This window comes from Colias croceus, chromosome Z, assembly GCF_905220415.1.
Source record: "Colias croceus chromosome Z, ilColCroc2.1".
Lineage (NCBI taxonomy): Eukaryota > Metazoa > Arthropoda > Insecta > Lepidoptera > Pieridae > Colias > Colias croceus.
In genome coordinates this window covers 6230872-6254216 of record NC_059568.1, presented here as the reverse complement: position 1 = coordinate 6254216, position 23345 = coordinate 6230872, and the positions used below count along the sequence as shown (strand labels likewise).

At 31.6% G+C, this 23345-nt stretch overlaps 1 protein-coding gene across 2 annotated transcripts in view; it reads right to left on the bottom strand.

The window, feature by feature from the left end:
- LOC123705117 (UNC93-like protein) overlaps positions 1 to 23345 on the bottom strand; it is a 50054-nt gene that overhangs the window by 13146 nt on the left and 13563 nt on the right. The window contains exon 2 of one of the 2 annotated variants that reach the window (XM_045653748.1): positions 9352 to 9434. The exons of the other annotated variant lie outside the window; for it this stretch is intronic. The gene's annotated coding sequence lies outside the window, so the exon portion shown is untranslated. The remainder of the gene's footprint in view (positions 1 to 9351; positions 9435 to 23345) is intronic. 2 annotated transcript variants of the gene reach the window in all.

Genomic DNA, 23345 nt, shown 5'->3' with positions numbered 1-23345 from the left:
AGACACACTCGTATTTAAAATAAATTAATTTTGAAATTTAATAAGTTAGCATGCGTCGATGAGTCTTGTCTTGTAGTACCTAAATTATAAAATTTGCCATGTTTTGTAGGGACATTTCTTATTTAAAGACAAAATGTTTTCCGAATATTACCGATATCTTCTACAACATAGCACTTAAAATGTTGTAAAATATTTTCAATCATAATTTGCAAGATTAATATCTTTTCAAAATCAGGCTGCTATTTTTGGAAAATGAATTAAATAGCGCTAAATACTAACCGATTACGATATTAAATTTCAATATAAATATGAAATTAATACAAATATAAGTCGTAAAGAATGCACAAACGGCTTTGGTAATAATTTGTTATTCGCTAAGCTTAACGGGACGCAGAGAGCAAGCCTCGCGGAATTATAAGGAGTGTCTGTATTGTTTACCAGCTAAAAATAGACTTTACAGCTTAGTAGGTACGATTGTATGACCTTATTCGTTCTTAGTCTTTTTTAATAATTTTAAAGTAACAATATCTCGATGTAACAATGAGCGTGATTTCACGAATGTTAATTGTATGCTTGCTTCGAATTGTGTTTTTGCTTTAAGTCTTTATCGCGTTTTTATTTTATTTCCCTTCAATCATATCAATCGAAATAAAATATAATAAGTATGTTCAAACTTTGTTGTAGGCTTCCCCAAGAAAGTGGTTGTCTCAAATTATAAATGTTCACATAGGTTACCTACATATTTATGCAACGTGCGTCGATGTTAAATGTCATATTTACATTTCACATTACAAAAGAACTATGAGCTATTTTATTTTTAGTTGCTGTTTACTATATACATGTGCTATATAGGTCGTAACGTGACAATTAAACAGTAAACCGTGTGTTTGTAGCTTGTTTTTATTTGTAAATTACTTTTGCATGAACGACTCCAAATTTGCCAACCCGCTAATCTAGAACCAAACCATTGAACCAAAAATACTTTATTGTGACAACAACATGACTTCTAAAAGTCTAGTTGAACGACTAAATGCTTGAATTGACTTTGATAGGTTCCATCTCGCGGCTTCTCTCATGCTACGAGTAATTCCACTAAGCCTCGGAACAATTAGCCAGCCGGTCCCAGCCAGTTACAGCTAAATAAATCTAATGCAATACGGTTAATCGGGATAAAGTCGGTTCCTAACGAGTCATTGATCCCGATGAGTTTAATTTATATTTGTAACAATCAAGGACTCAACAAACATGTGTGAAGGGCTTACTTTACACTTTATGAGAACTAATTGATTTCACTTAGATTCAATTCTTCGGTGACATGATTAAATTCTGTGAATATATATTACGCTTACTGATATACAATTTTCTCGGTAGAATGATAATGTAGTCTACGGTCGTAAACCCGTAATATTGTTATATAAGGAAATATAACTGATCTCGTTATTGATAGGCGAAGTAATTGTTTTAAAATGTTAACCGGTGTCTGGTAGAAACAATATATATGTTTAATTGTTTGCGAGAAGAATAATTAATTAGAGACGAGAAGTTGAAATTGTAATGAAAAGAACTCGACGCAATAATACGTAGATACCTAGTATTTGCACGTGGGAGTTGGTTCTACGGCGTAGACGAATCACTAAATAATAAATATGTACATTGAACATTACGTAATTTAATTAATTACATATATTAATATTATGTATTACTAAGTAAAATTAATAAAAGGTCTATCAATGCTGGACATCATTCATGTAAAGTGTTAAATATAATAATTCCAATAAGCTAATCATGAAACGTACACTGACTCTGTTTAACGTACAATCCCCGAAGCCACAGAAAACAATAATTTAACAAAACAATACTTTATTTCAATTGTTATGTACCAACGTGTACGACAACAAAATATGCAATAAATCAAAGACGGATACATTTTTTTAGTACATTGTAATCAGAGGTTGCTTTGAAGCACCTATTGTAATACTCGTGAAATAATTGCGTGTGGACAAAAAATAGAGAAAAAAATGAAGAGTCATCCATTGAAACCGCTAAATTAGGTATTTCAACGTGTAACGATCTGGTGTTTTTTATCTTTACTCCCACGTCCATGATTAATATAATACGCCAAGTTTTAACGAATTAGGGACTAATAAGCATATAGGTACAATTTTATTTAGCGCTAACTTAGGTATGTAATTTTATATTGGAAATGAGTGGTTTTCATATTGTTATTGATTTTGAGTTTAAAAGAATAATTTAATTTGATTCTCTCACGCAAATAATATCCATAACAATATTAATATTTAGAATTTGAACAAGAATAAAACGTTATTTATAAATGTGTTAATATTTAAATATGTGTCGCGATAAAATTTACACAATCCACTAAATAAACACCAGTTTTATATTCATAACACAGTAAAATATATATTTGCATACTTCATTATCAGTTCACACGAAAGAGAAACCTAGGCACCTACTTTTGACGATAATAGCAAAACAAACTTTATGCATTGTCAATATAACGGAGCCAATGACATTGTTTACTATTGCATATGAGGAAGTTACTACTGAAAATGATTTTTAAATGAATGTATACTTTTTTATTTGTATAATTTTCCAAAAAGGCTATTTAAAATGATAATTTTTACCTATTTAAAATATATATGTGAAGAAAAAATCGCCGGCATAAATATATCATACCCGCAATATAAAATCTGTTTAATTAACCATATAAAAACCATCCAAACACAGGACTTTGGGTTGTTATTATTTTTATACCCAACGATAATTATACATACCTACTCAAGTTTCATTATTGCATTCTTTGTTGTTAACCGAATAGGACTTTATAGGTTCTTCTGCTTTCAGAACTGGTGGTATCTAATTGTTATATAATACACAAACGTTCTAGAAGACCGTCGGATTACAAGATGAATAAATAAACGTTCGATTTGAATTAGTACCTTTGAGTCCTTTGACACTTGGAAATTGCGATTGCATGTATTGTAATTGAGTATACTGTATACAGTACATCTACTGACTAGCTTTGCTCCGCGGTTTCACCCGCATTAACTCCGCTCCTGTTGGTCTTAGCGTGAGGATATATATAACCTATAGCTTTCCTCGATAAATGGGCTATCTAACACCGAAATAATTTTTCAAATCAGACCAGTAGTTTCGGAGATCAGCGCATTCAAACAAAGAAACTCTAGCTTTATAATATTACTAGCTGCTCCGCGCGGTTTCACCCCCGTGGCTCCACCCCTGTTGGTCGTAGCGCGATGATATATAGCCTATAACCTTCCTAGATAAATGGGCTATCTAACACCGAAAGAATTTTTTAAATCGGACCAATAGTTCCCGATCTTAGCGCGTTCAAACAAACAAACAAACAAACTCTTCAGCTTTATAATATTAGTATAGACTAGCTTCCACCCGCGACTCCGTCCGCGCGGATGTCGGTCTTCGCGTGGATGGTTATTTCTCCATTTTGAGTATCTCTGTCAATAACATCTTATAAATATCTATTGGACCCAATTCCCAAATACGGCTAGGCCTATAATAATATGCAACGTGTGTTCGCGGTTCTACGGAACAACGTCTATGGATAAAACTGAAAAATTAAGATTATTTTTTTTCTACGTATTTTTCCAGGATAAAAAGTATCCTATTTTACGCCCAGGATAATAAGGTATAATTATACCAAGTTTCATCGAAATCGAACCGCTAGTTTTCACGTGATGCCTTCACATACAGACAGACAGACAGACAGACAGACAGACAGACAGACAGACAAAAATTTTTTTAATCACATATTTGTGTTTGGTATCGATCCAGTAACACCCCCTGCTATTTATTTTTTCAATATTTTCAATGTACAGAATTGACCCTTCTACAGATTTATTATATGTATAGATAGTATAGATATAACCGCTGCAATGTAGCAACTGGCTAATAAATATCAGATGCAGCGTCACGTTTCATTCCGAACAATATTTAATGGGTCGAGGTTACTTGAATTGCATTTATGTGATGTTACATAATTATTGTGCATCAACGTACTAGGTGTAATATGATAATGAGGGAATAATCATATTGTTGGATAGTTAAATAAATAAAAGTCAAGTCTCATATTGTAATGGAAATATACAGTGTTTATGCGTTGTGTAAATCTGTTAAATCGGAGCATGACAAATGACTATAGATATGCATAACAATTCTTTAGAAAAAACATCCATTCTTATTCTATTATTCTTTATGTATATTAGACGGTATAGTACGTAGGTATACACTCTTATATAATACAGGATATACCTAAGATTACGATCAGTTAACTGTCTGTAGCAGTTCACAGGTGATACTGTCAGAAATAATCAAGTTGGAAATAACTCAGAAGCCGCAAAATCATTGCACTGCTCAAATTCCACACGCTAATTAGTCGCGCCGTCCGCGTCAATCTGATGAAGAAATTGTAATACCAAGGCTTATACACCTCGTAAAATGCACAAATTTAAGGAATTTATTCATATTACACTATTTCGGAAATTATACAGAATTCTCTAATAGGTAAAATACAATTTCTACTCGGTCTCACCCTTAGATCATTACTTAATGATCTAAGGTCTCACCTCGAATATGTGCATTCAAACTCTCAACTAGTAAAGGGTTAATAACACCTGAACCGTGGCTTTAAATAGAATTTCCATTAATATCTCTAAGTTTACTAGCTTAGTTATTTATAAGTGCCGGTGGCCAGGACGATATCTATTCCTTACTAAGTAAGTACACTCTTAGCAATCTATTTTTACTCGTAATACTTTCTTGACGTTCTTTAAATACACGAGCGTGGAGCCAGCCTAGGACTCGTTAGACTAGTTTCCTCCGAGCCCTGAGCGACGAGACATTTCTTCACGTTTATTTAACCATAATTACATTTCGAGTGCCTTTTCTTTGCGGCGCACGTAATTTTCTTAAAAACGTGCACATTTTTTCAAACAAATACACGATTATGACGAAAAACTACGTAAGAGGAAAACTGTCAACGGCGCAGTGAAAGTAACCACAAATGGTGTGTTTACGAAAGCCTTAAGACCTATAAAACTCGCAGCGGATCGTTGGAATGTCCACGGCGAGCGCTCGATATCGCGTTCGAATCGGTTCGGTGGAAGACCATCGGACGCCTAACAGCTAACTGGAAAGTCTTCACATGAGACGAGATCGGGGACCTTAATAACGTGCCACCATCCTTTCTCCACGTTGCCGACTAAAGTCGCAGAGTCCCACTCTTACTGCCGACAATTATTCGCGAACACAAGGTCGTCTCCTTCGCAGAACTAGCCATGTACGACCGGTTAACGAAATTCGTAACTCCGTAACACTCATGCAAATTTGGTACTTGCAACATTATAAACACGTGCCACTATCGGACGAGTATATTTTGCAAATAGATCGACGATATTGTCAAAACCATTAATTCGACGAAGAATTTTTATTACTTACTAATTAACTTTCAAAAGATATAATTTGCAGCGAAGTGGAGACGTAGGCAAACCAGATTTTTAATTATAAACTTGTGGTTAAAATAAAGAGTTTGTATTACATGATTCCAGTAAATGTATTATATTAATTTAATTAAAGCATTTTGTAACCATTTATTATTATGAAAATCATTATATGTATTTAGATGTATATTTTTGGCGAACACGTGATTTTAGAGATGGTTTCACAGGTTATATTGTTATAAAAAAAGAAACACTATCAGCCTGCAGTGTGTGCGACCTTGCCTTATTGCACGTGTTTATAAGCAACGCTTGCCTAATCTTGTAGTCTGTAGATAAGCAGAATTTACTGTTACACACGACGAATATTATTGGGGTTAAATATTGTGAATAAATAATTATAAATATCATATTTCTCAATTTTATTTTCATTACTTGTCAGGATTTTTAAATTACCCGTACCCAACTAAAATTCGGTTATCAAATCGTTGTATAATTTCTATACAATATTATAATTTATTCAATACCTATTAAATAATTAGTATTCATTTGTTTTTTTTTTAATTGAATTATACAACAAGTCATTATGCAACATTGGAACAATTTTAATAGCTGTTAATTTTTGTAGCGAGGTGCGCGTTGAATTCCGTAGTATAGGAACATTCATATTATGTCCATTTGGCTACATACTAATCTTCAGATTAGTTAAATAAAACAACTAATAATAAAATTGAAGACTTATATTGTTATAGACAACCCCATTATTAATTCCAGTTCCAATTTCAATATCTTTCTAATCCATGTCTTATATTAAATTAAATATATTAAAATATTAAATTAAATAAAGCAAATATTTTTAACGCTTTATATGGAAAACGGTAATTTGATTTCCATATTTGTCGTGTATCAAGGATAATTACACAAACAAATATTTATATCTAACCTTCAACTTGACTGGAATATTAAATCAAAATTTGATTGCCAATAATAAAAATAAATAAAAGAGTATTTCCGCAAAATTTAACTTTACAAATCTCCAATAACCTCCGTTAGAGCGCCTCGTTCAACTATTTTGAATTATTGATAAATTATACGAATTTAATGTTATCAACACGAATATGTTAAAATAAAGAAGCGAAATCAGATGGAGCCTGTTTTCCGTTTTCTCAACTAATATTATTGTTGCAAAGTTTATTCATGTGTTTCGAAAGCGTTAATCGAACTACGTCACTGCGACGATAGACAATATAATAAATATTAACAACGGTTCCTTCGTAATCCATTACACCTACCGATCGACTTTTAAACGTGCTAACGTAACTAAATAAAAACAAACATAGCATTAGATGTCGACAAAACCGTAATATTTACAAGTAATACACAATAAATAATTGTTTAATCGTTTTTAACTCAGACTACAATAAGGAATACATTATTTTTAATGGTAATGATGTAATTTGAATGACGATAATATAGATTTATATGGTCAAGACTCTCGAGACTTATTAAGAATTGTTTTAATAGGTAAATGTAAGGTAGGACTGATTACGTAAGTAATGTAAAATTAATAATAAAGGTAAGGAATTTTATATGTACGGATATGTTGTACGACTGGTAATTTGATTTTTTTATTGTTTTTCTTCTTTTATTAGTTTCATATTTAAATAAAATGATGTGATTAAAATAGACAAGTAGATAATGATAAATCTAGTCTATAATCATTACTGCATTGAAATATTGTTCATTAATAAATGTTATGTTTGATATATACTTAGTTTCTCTCTACCACACTCCATATTACAAGGGTTTAGTTTTAAAGTGAAACTTTTATTACATCGTCTCAAACTTTTTGGTCTGTGTAGCGCATGTCACGTGACGCACGATACGTACGATAATTATCGTACAAATACGATAATTTTTAGTGTGAAAAAAAGTTTCACTTTTACCGTGGTTTCATAAAACCACACAACATTTTTCTTTATTTTTTCTTTTCTCGAAGTAGTTTTTCGAATTAGCAGAGTATTTCTTATTTAGCAGAGTTAAAAATGTAATTAAGTAAAAAAGACGCGACGAATATTGTACATAATTATAACTGTAAAATTTAATTGTACTTTATTTGAAAAAAAAATGATCAGTTATTCACAGTGCACAAATGCGCATAAATTACTGAATCCATTTAATTTGGCGAATAATTATTTTTCGTTTTACAATGCTATCGCTTGCATTTAATTACTTTTGTTAATGAGTCCTGATAATCGCCTATCGCCTCACGATAAATAATGTGTTATTTGTATGAACATAACAAAATATTTAATGTTACTTTTTCCATTATTTAGGCAGCCTGGACATTTTCTATTTTGAAATTGTTTTATCGATCATAACCTAACCATTTACGTTTAGTTCACTAATAAGACGGTAAATATACAAAGTAATTTTTGTTTCAATAAGTAATGTAAAAATTTGGTTCTAATTTAGTTTATTCCTGGTAAAAATGTACTCAAATTTATAACCATCGGTGTGTCATACCTACTACACACCATAATTTAAATTTGCAATTCAGCCTCCATCGCCAGTCAACTGAAATTTTAAGAGAAAATATAATATTTGAGTAACGACTAGCGTATCGAAATATATCAGCGAGACCGTGACGGTTTTGCCACTAATCAATGTACATACAAACACATCAACGTGTACGTAAGTACGACCGGAATAAATTAACCTGGCATGCTTTTTATAACATTTTTGCCGAGGATAACGAGTCGATCACTCTTCCTGAAAAACCAACGTCATCGTATATGTATGTATTATATTATAAAAGTATCGCCATAGTCTCGTAATGATTTCCTACAACGTAGTTACTGTTTTAGAGTTTACCATTGCAAGGGAACGCCCACCGTACCATTCGACTTAGTTGCGATTCAATGAACTTGGAAGGTAATTGCCTTGTGTTTATTTCTTTGATACGAGAGTAGAAAGCGTTTGTGTATCTTGTGTGTCTCTGCGAGTGCTCATATCGACGACAGTCGAAAACCTTATCGTGGTTTCCATAAATAGATAACTCATTAATCCAATTTTGTGTTTTTTCATGATTCATAACCTTTCTTTATTTCAGTTTCTGACGAAACGTTTGGGGGTGATGTATTGTAAACTTTCTGAACCGATAATGTTCAAAAAAATTGTGTACCTACGTCATTTTACCAGCGTTCAATGTTATTGGTAGTATTACAATATATTGTTGGCGTATTTCCTCACTGTCTTATAACCTATATTGGAGAACGTTGTGAAAACATGATGTAAGATATTTCATGTAGAACTCAAAACCTTCCCTTATTAAGTGACGCGTTAAATTTAAACAGAAGCCTACTATCACCACAGAGAAAACGGCCTTGCGTTAATCAATTTTAGGAAGGAAAACAGTATTTGCATGTATAAAATGTATGTATAATAAAAACACCTTTAAAAATACTTGACATACATAAAAACTATTGTACTGAATTAATAATTTACGAATTTACACTTGTTAAATGAGTTCAAGAAAAGCGAAGAAAATTTATAAGTGATCATATTTCTTTTTACGTACTCCATCAAAAAATATGTTTGTATCTTTTTTGATCTTTTCGTGCTAAGAATAAAAGGATCACAATGAATAAGAATGTCACATTGTTTTAAAGATACCTACGCTTGTTTTATTTTGGCAAGCAATACTAGAAACATGTGGTTTTGAATCGATAAGCTTAAAAGCATTTGCTGTTTCCTCAAAACAATCTACAAGTTCGTGGTTTAAATCCAAGTTAACATAATATTGTATGTTTTTTTAATCTAACCGTGATGTCCAATAAGAAATAATGGTACATACTACGTTGTTATCGGCCCTTGTGCGTGGTGGAAGCCCCGCGAAGACGTGGCGGGGACCAGGGGAATGGCAGGCCAGGCCTTGAGCTACAAGAAGAAGACACCCATCAGTTCTCTGCTCCATATGTCGGCCATTCGCAGTGCTAGAGATGCTACATTCGCTTTGCAATACGCTTATAAGAAAATAATGTATATGGGGGTGTAAATAAAAGGGTGTAACGGTTAGTAAAGAATAGAGTTATGAGAGGTTATTCTTAAAGTCTCTATAGTATAATTCCTAGACTAAACACATTGTTGAATAAAATATACAAGTCCCATTTTTATAATAAGTGGATACATTATTCAACTATAAAGCTCAGAAATGTGTTAAAAATACTAGATTCTCCATAAAAACTTTAAACTACACTATCACTAATAATAGTTCATTTTTACGTGATCTACAATGTACGTTAATAGAATAACGCACGTTACCAACGTTATTATTATCTTGATATCATTGACTGCTTTTCACAGTTTTTCCTTATCTGCATCTCGTTTGGTTTTGCATAATTTAATGAAATAATAAGAGATCATTCGCTCTAAATATATTAATATTTACAGATTCCGCAAACAATTTACAATAAATCTATGTTTACAAATATGGTTATTTCAATTGTTATTTTAGTATTTACAAGTTAGCTATGTACAATTTGGAATAATATTATCTATCTAAATAGTCGATTATATCATAAAGCTATAAATAAAATAGTCGATTAAATTATAAAGGTATATTTAAATAAATTGGTGTGCACTGCTTATTTATTTAGTTTACGACAAGAGACAAGAACAAATGAATAAGGTTGGTCTGAACAAGACAATCGATGAATGGCGAATGAAGCCTAAGTTGATTTCATGCATGATTGATGATAATATCATAAGGAGCTTACAGTGATTGGCGCCTGGATGAATACGGCACACTAAATTACTAATAAATATGTATTGAACGTGATGTTTCTATCGATTGTTTTGATAAGGTCGGTCTTTGGCACTGCGCTCATTTTCAAGGACGGAAGTTGATTTATTTCAATCAACCGGATCGAGCTTATAGCTTTAAAATGACGTCATCCATTCAGCAATGTTGACGTCTTGTCAGATAGTATTCGCCAATGTGTGCAAATTAAGTTTTTCTTATGTCCATCAGAGATTGTGTTGAATTCTCGCGTTAAATTCTTTATAAGGCGGTTTATAAATGTTCAGCAAGTTTTTATTTAGTTTTATATGAATACATGTTATTTAAGCTCACACAATGCCATATAGAAGGTTCTCATATTGGGACAGTAACATGTGCTGGTTTTAAGAGTAATAATTGAAATATTTGATAAATTTTTATTGATTCTGTAATCTCAATCACAATATACAGTTTGAATTCTAATGATTTAATTTTAAAATCTAAAAACATACAATAATAGAGTACCTATGTTAATTATTTTTGCCTCAAACTGGATACGGTCTAAAATAGAATATAATTATATAAAGCGATTTAAATGGAACCAAATGCAGCAACGAATGCGCTACGTTACTCAATTTTATCCGTTGCTACGTCGCTACAAGTTTTTAAAACGAATAAATATTTTGTTTCGATTTTTGTAAATATCACTAAAAACCACATAATTATTGGGTCTCTCGATGTCTGCTGCGCATAAAAAAATGTATGAATTTTATATAGTCATCAGTCTTCACTTCAATATAATACGAGTTTTATACACCCGGTTTGAAATTTTACGTGTATAAATAATAATAAAATCCAACCGAATTTGATTGACTACCTATTTGGGTTGCGAATTACTAACATCGTATTGTGTTCAAGATCTTGGTATTGTGTCCACGAAATGAAATCTTTCGCAACAAAGCATGAAATGATCAGTTTTTCAATACAGTTGAGTTTCGTTAGAAAAACTAGATTGATCGGAATTTTAAAATTTTAGAAATGTTTGCTATAGTGTGCAGATAGATATAAGATTTACCTATTTACCCAGTGTTAGAAGTAAGAAAAGACTTATGAATAAATCTTATGATCCTTTATATGTACCTACTTATATCTAAATACCTATGCTAAGAGATAAATTTAATCTTAATTCAAACAATACTAAAACATCTATTACACAGTATTGACATTAACTCATGAACTCGTGCCGAAAACTAAGTTCCATATTTATGTTCCATGATATCATTATATATTTATTTAGCGAGGACTATTTACATTGCGAATCATAAATATATATTTCTTGGTAGTTTATCCTGATGTTAATTAGTTTAATTGACAATAATTGTTCATAAATATACGTTTTTAAGTGGTAGTTAGCGTCATAACAATAAGGAATTTAAAAATATCCTATATTTATCAGATTTGAAATTAGTATATAAAGTTCATACTTTCAAAATATTTTCATATTCAGCCACTGAAACAGCGGACGGTGCCAAAGATACCATATCCGTACCTAATTTTAGTTTACTATATCATGTACAACTAATATATAAGAAACAACAATGAAGAGTGAATGGTTACAGGCTATTTCTTACATTTAAAGCATAATAATGAAACTTCCTATGTTACAAAATGGAAACATTATAAAGAAACATATTAATAGTTAATAAGTAAATGTTGTTTGAGAAATCTTTTGCTTAGCGCGTGCTGGCCTTTACTTTCCTAAAAATTAGCTTGTGTGAGCACGCGCGTCAGAACTGAAACTTCTTTGGCAAAATTCAAAGATACCAAAATCGTCGGCTTACTCTAATGACGTGACGGCCGGTATTGCCATGACGCGACCTTGAATTTTACTCTCAACGCGCCTAAAGAAGTTTCACTTCAAAAATCTGATCAGCGTTAGTTAATTGTTTTCACGGATAGTGGATACACATAAACTGTCTGACAGGATCAATAAAGAATAGGATATACAGGGAAAGCACGACAATAAAATGGGGTATATAGGTATTCGTGCTGTTTCAATTGGCAAAGTTTCAAGTGTTTTCTTCGCACGTTTTAGAGGCTTCATCTATCTTGATACAGTTAAATAAAGTTAACACTTATTTTGAAATATTTTATATACTTACATATTATGTACAACAAAATTTTAGTTCTAAATATATTGCCTTTTCTTGCCAATGAATGTAGTGTTAGTTAGTATTTGTAGCAAAACATTAATGAATGCAAATTATTCAGTATCCTCAAATTTTAAGGTGAATCCAAAGGTATTGATTTCCGCTAATTTAGAGGTCAGATATTTGGAGTTTAGAAAAGGCTAGGTCATTATTTGACGATGCCCGTATTTGTTTATTTTTACAACAGTTTAATTTAACATAAATTCAATGCGAGGTTTCGCTATTCAATAAAGATTAAGTTGCAACCTTCCAGTTTAATTGTGAGTATTTATCTACATATTATAAAAAATAACTTTATCCTTAATAACAAAATACTATTATGGCAAGAAGGATCACTACATTGTATTTATCGTTATTGTATGAATGAGGCGATAAGCGACAGTGGCATACAGTATAGCATCCCTAATAGCGTTTACAGCTTGTTTGGAAATTTGTACACATATAACTAGGTACACCTAACACCGTAAACTATAAAGTACCCATCACAATAGTTCCATTGTACCTCCGGACACACTTTACGTACATCTTCGTCATTAAAAGGTCCATAGCATTCTAGAACTTAATTAGACTCGTGCAAAGCGGGCAGATGTTATCTTAAGATAAAAATATGCAAGGGACGATTGCGGAAAACCGTAGTAATAATAAATGTACCTGACGCTCGCTGCATCTCTGATAGACAATCTTAAGACAATTTATGACAATACTTAGTTCCGCTTCTCAGATCCAGCTAAAATTACTGTTTGTTTTAAATTAAACAACTCTTCCGCTCAAATGCACCATGTTATCTATGCATGTAATTATTGATTGACGTAAATTGAAGGGGTCTTAAAAGTTTATTCTTTTTTTATTGTATCAAATTGCCCATTTTTAGATACAAATGGGAACTGACACGTTATATATTTTATGTTGTTTTTAATCACGATTTTTACGTCATTGAGTAGAGTCGTCGGTTTTTATGTAAATTATAGCTTATTATGTCCGACTGTTCTGCTTTTAGACAAATGCAATTTTGTGTTATGAGATAACGTCAAAAATTGGTACAATATTCAAGTGAAAACCATAAAGTTTAACGAAAATTAAACAAAAAGCCTCTTTCATTTATTTAGTAGATATTAAGTAATTTAAGATATCATTCAAATAAGTTGTGAGCGTTATATTTGCATGTTTGATAAATATAACGTGTTCTATATAATTAGCCAATTAAGTTGCAAATTCAGATATAATTGCAATTTGTATGCCAAAACTCGAAAAATACGTTAACGTAAATTCAACGTTACAAAGAATATTAATATATGTTACTTCTCGTTATTCAAATTGAAAGATACACAATAGAAGTTATTTGAATCAATTAATATCATGTCAAGAAGCCGCCATGACTAACGGATATGAATTGTTTTTACGTCCGGACAATACGAGTTACGTTGTATGCGATTAGCAAAAAACGCACGGTCTTTCTTATACGTTGTAACTAATTATATTAAGTAAAAAATTACTGAACGCTTCAAGCAATTTGTGAAGCGTTTAGCGAATGAGCGGAGGAAAAAATATGAATTAGAGACGATCTTGTTTTGAGATTAGGAAGTCCCTAAATCAAGGAATGCCCCTGAATGTTGGTAAATAATGATGTTTTTTTTATTTAAGACACAAATGTAATTGCGTGTTTTATGTTAAAGTCGGGAAATGAAATATTGTTTTAGTAGAAATATGTTAAGTGAGTTTACATGGGTTGTAATAATCTTATGTAACGCTAAAGGTTTTAATACAACTCGATTGTTATTTCCCACGGTTATTCAGTAAAATGCGCCTTCTAGTAGGTACCTACTTAATGAAGATTGTAAACGATGTAAAATTTTCATGATATTTCTGTTAAATAATTATAAGATGTAACCTGTTATGACTCAGATTTGTTGAACACAGAGCTATTAAAATAAAAACTCTAATATTAACAGCACTTCCACACCTCGCTGTAATTTACACAAAAAGCAAAGAAGGACGAATTTAAATTAAATTCATAGAGTTAATAATAAAGACACTCGCGATAATGTTAGATAAACATTAGTGTGAGGATGTGAAGAATAAATAATTGTGAACTTTTGACATATAAAAATATTACTTGTTCACACGAAGTCGCGCGTTCTCCGCTGTTTTATTAAATTAAACGTGTAAATTATTATATTACTATGTAAATCTAATTATTTTATTTCAAACTGCGAATTGGTCTTAACTGTATTTAAATTAGATACGTTTTACGTATTTATAAATTAAATCTGCATTTATATTCATTGATTAAAATCAAATTGGATTGATTTTTACGTGTAATAGTTGTGTAATTTTACGTGTAAATGTTAACTGGGTAATTGTTATTTATTTATCCTGTCATAAAATCAACCTTTTAATGTTTCCCGTGTCGAGGCACGTGTCTCTAAGGAACCTTCGTTATAATAAAGCCTAACCATGATCTTATTTGATGCACGTAACCTACTAGCCTTTCTGCACTATTCTGTTTCCATATAGGTCCTAGTAATAGACAAATAGCTCTGGAGGCCGATTGCTTTATACTATTAAATAAACGTCAATTATTACAACCTTATACAAAGCGTAAAAAAACAACTTTTATGTTTATATTTGAGTTCTCGACTCAGACGGTAAAAAACACAGATAAACTTATGTATTCGTATTTTAATTGACTCGTCTTTATATTTCTAATTAATTAACTTCCTACATAGGTATTATTATTTGTGTTGCCATACGCATATACTTTTATAGTAACTTAAGCCGACGTGGAGTAACTCAATATTATCAGGGAAAACGAACATATATCATACACATTATTGTTATTATAACTCACGGCCGCGGTAATCTCTGACAATAACGACAATTAAATAATTTATTTAATCTTTAATTGCAGTGTAAAATAAATCTAAGACATGATAACGGGCGTAGTCATCTTTGAGATTACATTAGCAATCTAGGTCTGGTAATGGAAACTGTTTTGAGCGAGTTTCAAACGGCATTGAATGGAAAATTTAAGGATTTTCCAACAATAATTAATTGGCTATTCTTGATGATTAGAGCCTATTGTTACAAATTACATATATATATTGTTCAATGGTTTGCTGTTTTGTTTACTTAAGAATGAATGAAGAATATAATTATAAGAATAATTTTCGAAATTTCAAAGGTTAAGGAAAAATTAACATCTATTATTAAATATTTACATACAATTTAGACAATACAGCCGAGCATTCACATTACGTTATCATATAATTGTGTAATAAACTTAACGTTTTCATAATTTAAAAAAAGGTTCCACAATTGATTGCATTGTTTGAAGTAGAAGGTTCGAAACAGGTGCACACTTGTTATCATGGACGGCGTAAATAAGATGGAAATATTATGATGGGAAATAGATAAAGTGTCGAACTGACTGTTTTATGTCCTGCGAGACAGTGCGGCTAGAATAACTAACAACACTTCCTGACTTCTGCTACGGATTTAAAAAAGCGAGGCAGTTGTTTGTTTAACGTTACGAACTCAGCATGACCATAGTATATCTCTCTATACTATGGCATGACCGTATGGAACTCACAGATTCGTATGAAGAAAAAGAAGACAACGAAATTTCTGAACAATGGTGATAATGCTAAAAGCCGTCGCACGATTTGGCGGCGCATTAGCATGCTAATACAACGGTAATGCTATTGTCTCGGGTGTACCACCACGTACCATGCTCATATGGCCGTAATGGGAACTTAATGTTTGTAAATAATTAATGTTTTGTATAAATACCGGTTTTACCTGCTTTATTATGTTCTTAATTGTGACAAAAAATATGTTTTGAAATGTATCTGTTTTTCTATGTAGGTAATAAGGAAAAGTTTTTCTGTAATAATACATATTTCCGACGAATTTGTATACGACTAGAAAATATATATGTACTCGTGTAGGTACATATTAGGTATAATTGCTATATTTACTGAAAATAACGGTTTAGTAAAAATACTATTGATATCTATAGGTTGGTAGAATGGAAAATATTGAATGATTGTTCGCTTTTCCAATAATAATGTCTGTTCAAATGTTTTCTTCCGTGTCTCCTGAACATTGTTGACTTCATTATAAATTCCAGAGACAATAGCAAACGTGACTGCGTTGTGTATTTCATGTGTGAGTGAGTTGTTAAGGAAAAATACAGCCCCTATCATCTTATTGTTTATGCTATGCCTTGTTCACTATCTTGATTGATTTATCTGTGGTTTAAATATTTGAATGTATACCCTGAGAACATAATAATGGACACAAAATGACAGTAAATAAATAAAATATAGTTATTAACTTCCAATTCGATATAATTTTCAATCAAGGTAAATCAATCCTTATATCAATCGTGAATTGTATTAAATCTATTATTTAAAATGAAACCAGAAAAACATATCCTTATTAATTAAAGATAGTACATATATTACAAAAATAACTAACATACCTATGACATTATTAATTACGTTCTAAAAATAGCGCCACGTTATAAATTTCCCACGTACCTAGTTTAGATTGACTCGCATCAAGAGAAGACATTTGATCTGGAATAGTGACGCATATTATTGGCCCACTTCACAATGGGCAGCGTTGGGCGAGTAGAGACAATCGCTATTGTGTAGAGCGCCTAAATGTCTATTATAGCTGATGCTCATTCATAATCGCCGTAACGGCGGCCAATATCGACGATCGTTTGTTGGGCCAACACTGCCCAATGTGAAGAGGTTCCATTAGCGTTTCTCAGCATCCCTAATTGATACGGCCATTTAAGTCCGTCACCGCTGAACATTTCCTCCATTGTTATTCAACTTATCGCGATTATTAATTGGCTTGTAAATTAAGGCTTTGAAATAACGTTGTGATTCAATGACAAACCGTATACGTAATCGGCGAATAATTTTAATGTTATTTTTAGAATAGAAGCATCATCAAGTATTTTGATTGTTATATTAATTAAATGTTTTGTGAAATCGGGTTTTATTATACGGAACGCAAAAAATACCTACACTTAGTTTTATTAACCAGTTCACGAAATTGGGATGAATTTAAAATTTCTGGAACTAAAGACATTTAACATGTCAAGATTTTAAATTTAAGCAATACCTACAAATTTTTTGTGCAACATAGATTCGTCTTTATTCATCCCGCAACAGTGATAAATACTTAAACTATTAATAATTAACTTATCATCTTAGAACTATATTTATATGTCATTTATTAAATTTAATTTCAAAATAATGTACTATCTGTTTGCATATCTAATATCCGGTTTTTAATTGATATATCCATATAATTGATTACTCTTTTCTAAACGCCTTGTCAATAGTTTTATAAGTACAAATAATTATTGCTTTTATATGCATCTTTTGTACATTTTTTCTTTTATCTCTAGGTACCTATGTAATTTGTCATTTATATATTGTGACAAAGTCGTTATTTCATTTGTTCAAGATTCAGTCCGAATGAGGTACTTTTATAATTAAGTGGGATGAATTTGTATGGCTGCGTGTACAATCAGTCGTCATAAAACTACTGTTTTTCTTGTCGTTTCAAGACACAATAAAATAATTAGTAGAGTAGATAAGTCCAATTATGTACCTACTGAAATATTGTAGAAGTGAGATATAAACGATGGAGCATACAGCAAACATTGTATTCGTGTCATTATGAGATAAAAGATATGGTAAATATATACAAAATAATTTAAACAGAATTATATAGTAAATGTAATTAGAGATGAGGTTGATAAAGGATATGACAACATTGATTTATTTAAAAATTACAAAACCGGCTACATGTAGTGTTGCATAGTTGTACATAATCCAACGGCGTATTGCATGAATTTGTTGTTTATCGTTATGTATAATATATGCACACAAAATTGATCATATCTAGACAGCTTGTAATTACTCGCGTTACAAGATGACTTCCACGCATTTAGCGGATCCTTCGTCCATCCAATGCACTCGTACTGTTAAATCGCGTCGCTTTCTGAGAATCCTGTTAATACAGGAATTTGGAGAGAATCCGACACGATACGGTTCAATTAACATGCCAATGACCTTAACTGCATGTAAACATTTATCGGCCATGTTATATTAGCCTTTTTCGCATTTTTATGAAGGATTTAATTAAATTTTCGTTTAAGTACGTACTAAACTGTTGTGGGGAATTGTTATACCTACCTACTCTTTCCTTCATAACGATTATAATCGACTATAAATAAAATTTATGAATAACGTCCATTTAAATGTAAACAATGTCATTGTGAATATTTACTGCTGCCACAGATAATGTAAAGGTTTCCCTCAAAGCGTTAGTTTTATGATGGTTTATTACATCATCAACACCTCATGCGATGTCTTCGCTGAGCTTTAAAGTAACAATATAATAATTAGTTTCTTATTGCCCTTATTACGTATTTTTTTGCATTACACAAGATTGCGAGGTGATGCAAATATTACTAGAATTCATGGTCTCTTTTTCATAATATAAAAATCAATGTAGTTTCTAAATGTTCATTGTATAATATTATTTGAAACGATTCGAGTCTACAGTTCCGCAAGAGGCAAATAAAAGAAAACAGTTCATCGGAGAAAGTAAATGTGAAATCATTGTAAATGAGCCGCGCACGTTGTAATATATTTACTTAAGTTAAGGATGCAGGGTGTCGACAAAAATTTACTGCCAATATTTTTTATAAAATCGTAAGAGCATTGACGTCTCGCTCGATTATATTCAAACTGCAATCATTTATCAAGGTGACCCAGTAAGAAATTTCACGTGCAATTTACAAGGAATCAAGGATCGATTTTAAAGCGTCAGGGTTCGTAAAGGGTTAGCAAATTAACAATGTTTATCGTATGATAATTAGTTAATATCTAACACTTCCGTCCGAGGAAAGCATGTTAAGTCGATTTCGCTAATATATACCAATAAGGCAGAACTAATCTGTATTCATTCAAAATAAAACAGCGCGCTATTCCAATGAAATCGAGACTAGTTTGACCGTTGCATAACAAGAAAGGATTTGCGGCCAATTTGTAAATAGCAGAATTCGTGGCCGTGACTACTACGCTACGAGTTTTATTAAGTTTTCAATAGTTTTCAATGAAAAAGGATAACTATATGACGTCTAATATAAGCCTGCATGCGCCATTTACATAGGGCAAATATTTATTGTCAGTTTCCTGGTATTCTACAAGTCCTTTATCTTCTTGGAATCGCCTGCCATACTTATTGTTTGTATTATTGCGTACAAAATTTATGTATTTAGCTCAATACGATGTTAAAATTTCAATATCATGTTTTTGGAATTTCCCGTTATCGCTAATGTTTAACATAATTATTTTTTGCACTTGCACACATGTTTATGGAGTCATAAATCACATATTAAGCATAAAGTTAGTCATTGAAGATATGCGAAAAATGAACCAATGTCGAACGTTACATACCTACGTTTAAACTTTAAAACCGCTTCATATAATAAATAAAAAAATCAACTTCTAAATAATTTTCGGCAATATTTGGCCTCGTTTTTTATAGTCGAAAAAAGCTGTTAAAACTTATTTCCACGAAATTTAGTTGGTACTTAAACATGATATTAAACAAAAATTTACTATATAATATATTATTAACTCTTGCTACGTCCCGTCCGATTAGGGCCCTTCTGGCCTCCTCCACTCAAGCGACAGCCCAAGCCGAGGTTCGAGATCCCCGTCAAGGGGGGACGCCCTTGTGCATGTCGCTACCAGGGTGAACCTTCAGTTCACCCCCGCGTCCGCGTTAAAATGTAAAAGCCCTTCTGGCTAACATTGAGAAACACCTTACAAAAAAAAAAATCTTGCTACGTGTAATAAAAAAAAATATATGACAAATAAAATTATTTAAATAAAATGTATATTTAAATGTATTTTAACAATTAAATGCATAAATTGGACACAATCAGTCCTACGTGCAACAAGGTGTGACAACTAACGACCATACATAGATTAGATAGCTTAGCAGTGCCTTAACCGTTTTTCATACAACATTTAACAGATAAAGTACGTCATTATGGTCTCGGAATACGATAAATGTTTGAAAATATTTTTAATGAGTAATAAAGGAATGCGGTAATGTCACGTTGTTATCGTTATTTTTTTGTTCTAGAATACATAATTATTTATTCATAGACCTGTACACTGGCACGCTTTGGCGGATTGTGGTTTGTTCTTCAGTATTAAAATGCATTAGGTATACATAAATATACTTCATATTTCTATAACGCGTTTCATGAAAGAAATGAATTTTCAATGGCGGCCAAAGCTGACACTGACATATGGTAGGGTCAGCAAACAAGAAAAAAAAAACGTAAATCTAAATGGATAATTATTTCATTAATTATTTCAATTTGTTTGTTGACAAACTGTTTTTTATGGCATTTGTGTATTTATATGAATTATCATATCTACTAATCTATAATCCTCGTAATAAGCCCATAAAATTGAACAACTTTTTCCAAAGAACACCTATGTCAAATTCCAATACAATATTATTTACTATCGCAAATACATATTTTTTATTGTAAATTTATGATAAAAACTAATATAGGGAAAATCAAATGCATTTTAGTGATTTTACTTTGCTACCCCATTTTATTGCATACTGTATTGTAGATACAAGCACAAAATATCTAGTTACCAAGAATTCGTAAATTATTTTTTAAATCAGCGGTCTGTCAATTGACGTATGAAAAACATAATAAATGTTTAATAGGACAGTTAAACGAGTTTCGATATTTTGATATTGAAATGACATTTCAAAGAATGAGTTCGTCATTTTTTTATTTCTGTTGCCAAAAGATCTAAATGAATTGATATAATAATTTGATTTTACAGTTAAAGTTAATAACCATAAAATATGTATATTGGAGTTGATATATTATGTAATGAATAAATTGTATGTTTGTTGTAATGCGAAATAATCCAGTAAACCTAACTTGTTACATAGACTTGTCCAAGGATGTCAATGACTGACACCAGTGGACTAATAATTCATTAAAAAAAATAATTTTATCATCTGAGAGCCAAAATATAGTATGTAAATAAACACATTAAATCATATCGTTAACTTTCTCTTAACGATATCGGGAGAACACTTCTAAAGAAAACTAAAAACTTGCCCAATAACGACTGTCCTTGCTTATAAGTGATTTCCGAATTAAATAATAGCCTATATTATGTTAATCAGGTAGAAATAAGTTTCTATAAATGAGATAACTGCCTATATAATTCGGTTTTTTTTTTCGTAAACGAACAAATAGTTTTAAACTTTTTAGACATAAATTTTATTCTTACCTTTAATTTTATTTTATGCACTGTAATATAACACGTAATATAAATTGAACGGGAAACGATTCTAACAAACAGTTCATCAAGAAACATCTATCACATTATTTGAACAGTGCCTATTGAAATGAGATGTAACTGCCCATTGTCTGTGGACGGGTGTCATCACATTAACGACCGTACCTACCGCCGAGATTAATTAGGCTATCGATAAACGAATGTGACGTGTTAATAGTTAAATGAAAAATGCTTGTTGCATTTTCGCGAATATTCGTACAACAGTTAGCAAACATTTCATTTATTAGCGCTCTGATTTTCATAAAGCTCATAAACGAATTCGTAAACTTTCGTCAAGAGAAAGTAAAGTCCCATGAAAAATATTTGTCTATAGACGTTCCGAATATAGTATCTTATTGAAACAGGTTATGTTTAACCCCAATAATAAGCTTATGTCCATATGTTTGAAGCTAGATTGAAAGTGCGCAAAGTAAGTACCTGTGTTTGCAAGTGTTCATCTGTCGCGATGTAGGTATAAAGTATAAACTTGTTCAAGATAGATACCGTTTATGATGAAACATTGCTTGTGTGTGTTAGCTAATTATATTAGGGTTACCATTCGATGTGGACCTTCTATTTATGATTAGTTAGCACTTATAATTTATTAGTATCACATATTTTTTTCGAGTAAGTTTTAATAAGTTAATAGTAAAGTATTAAATGTAGTTAATATAATATTATTTTGTATATAATATTAACGTAGACTACATTCGTACTAAGTTGCGGAAGGCAGGTTGTGAAATTTCGTCAATATTCAGGATATACGTCATAATAAGTGAACTGCGTAAATACTTAAAAATACTTTATAAAGGTATGCATTTATAAAAGCTGGTACTATGTTCGTCATCATTAAAATTACGATATTATGATAAATAAAATATTGGGATATAAATTTTTAAATTTATTCGTTGTCATAGTTGAACTGAAAACATTGTCTCCAGTTATGTTAAGTATCGCCAACTGTTTTTCCAACGCGTTTGTTCTAAAAGTAGCATCACACGCCGCGGCCGGCGCCGAAGTCCACAGAAAGTGGCGTCGGCGCCCCAGCGAATTTTAATTCCTTGCATTCAAACGTGATTTGTTTACGTGTTAGGATTTGAAATTTTCATTGTTTAGTGGTTAGCTTGTAAGATAAATTAGCTGCAAGTAGACGCACAACGCCCATATAAAGTGGGCTCATTATGAAAGTAACCGTTCGCGTCGAGCGCGATAGAATCTATATTTAGTTTCGCTCAACAAAAAGCTGTGATAACGTTAATAAGTGAGCATTCAGTTTATGTAACCTCGTCCTGGAGTATTCGCGCCGTGTGCTATCTGCATAGATACCTGCATCGCTTTACTGATTGACTCGAATAGATAGTTGCATACTTTTTTCCCGCCAGCTCATTCATGTCCCAAATTGTTTATCAATGCGTGTGTAAGCTAATAGCGAATGACA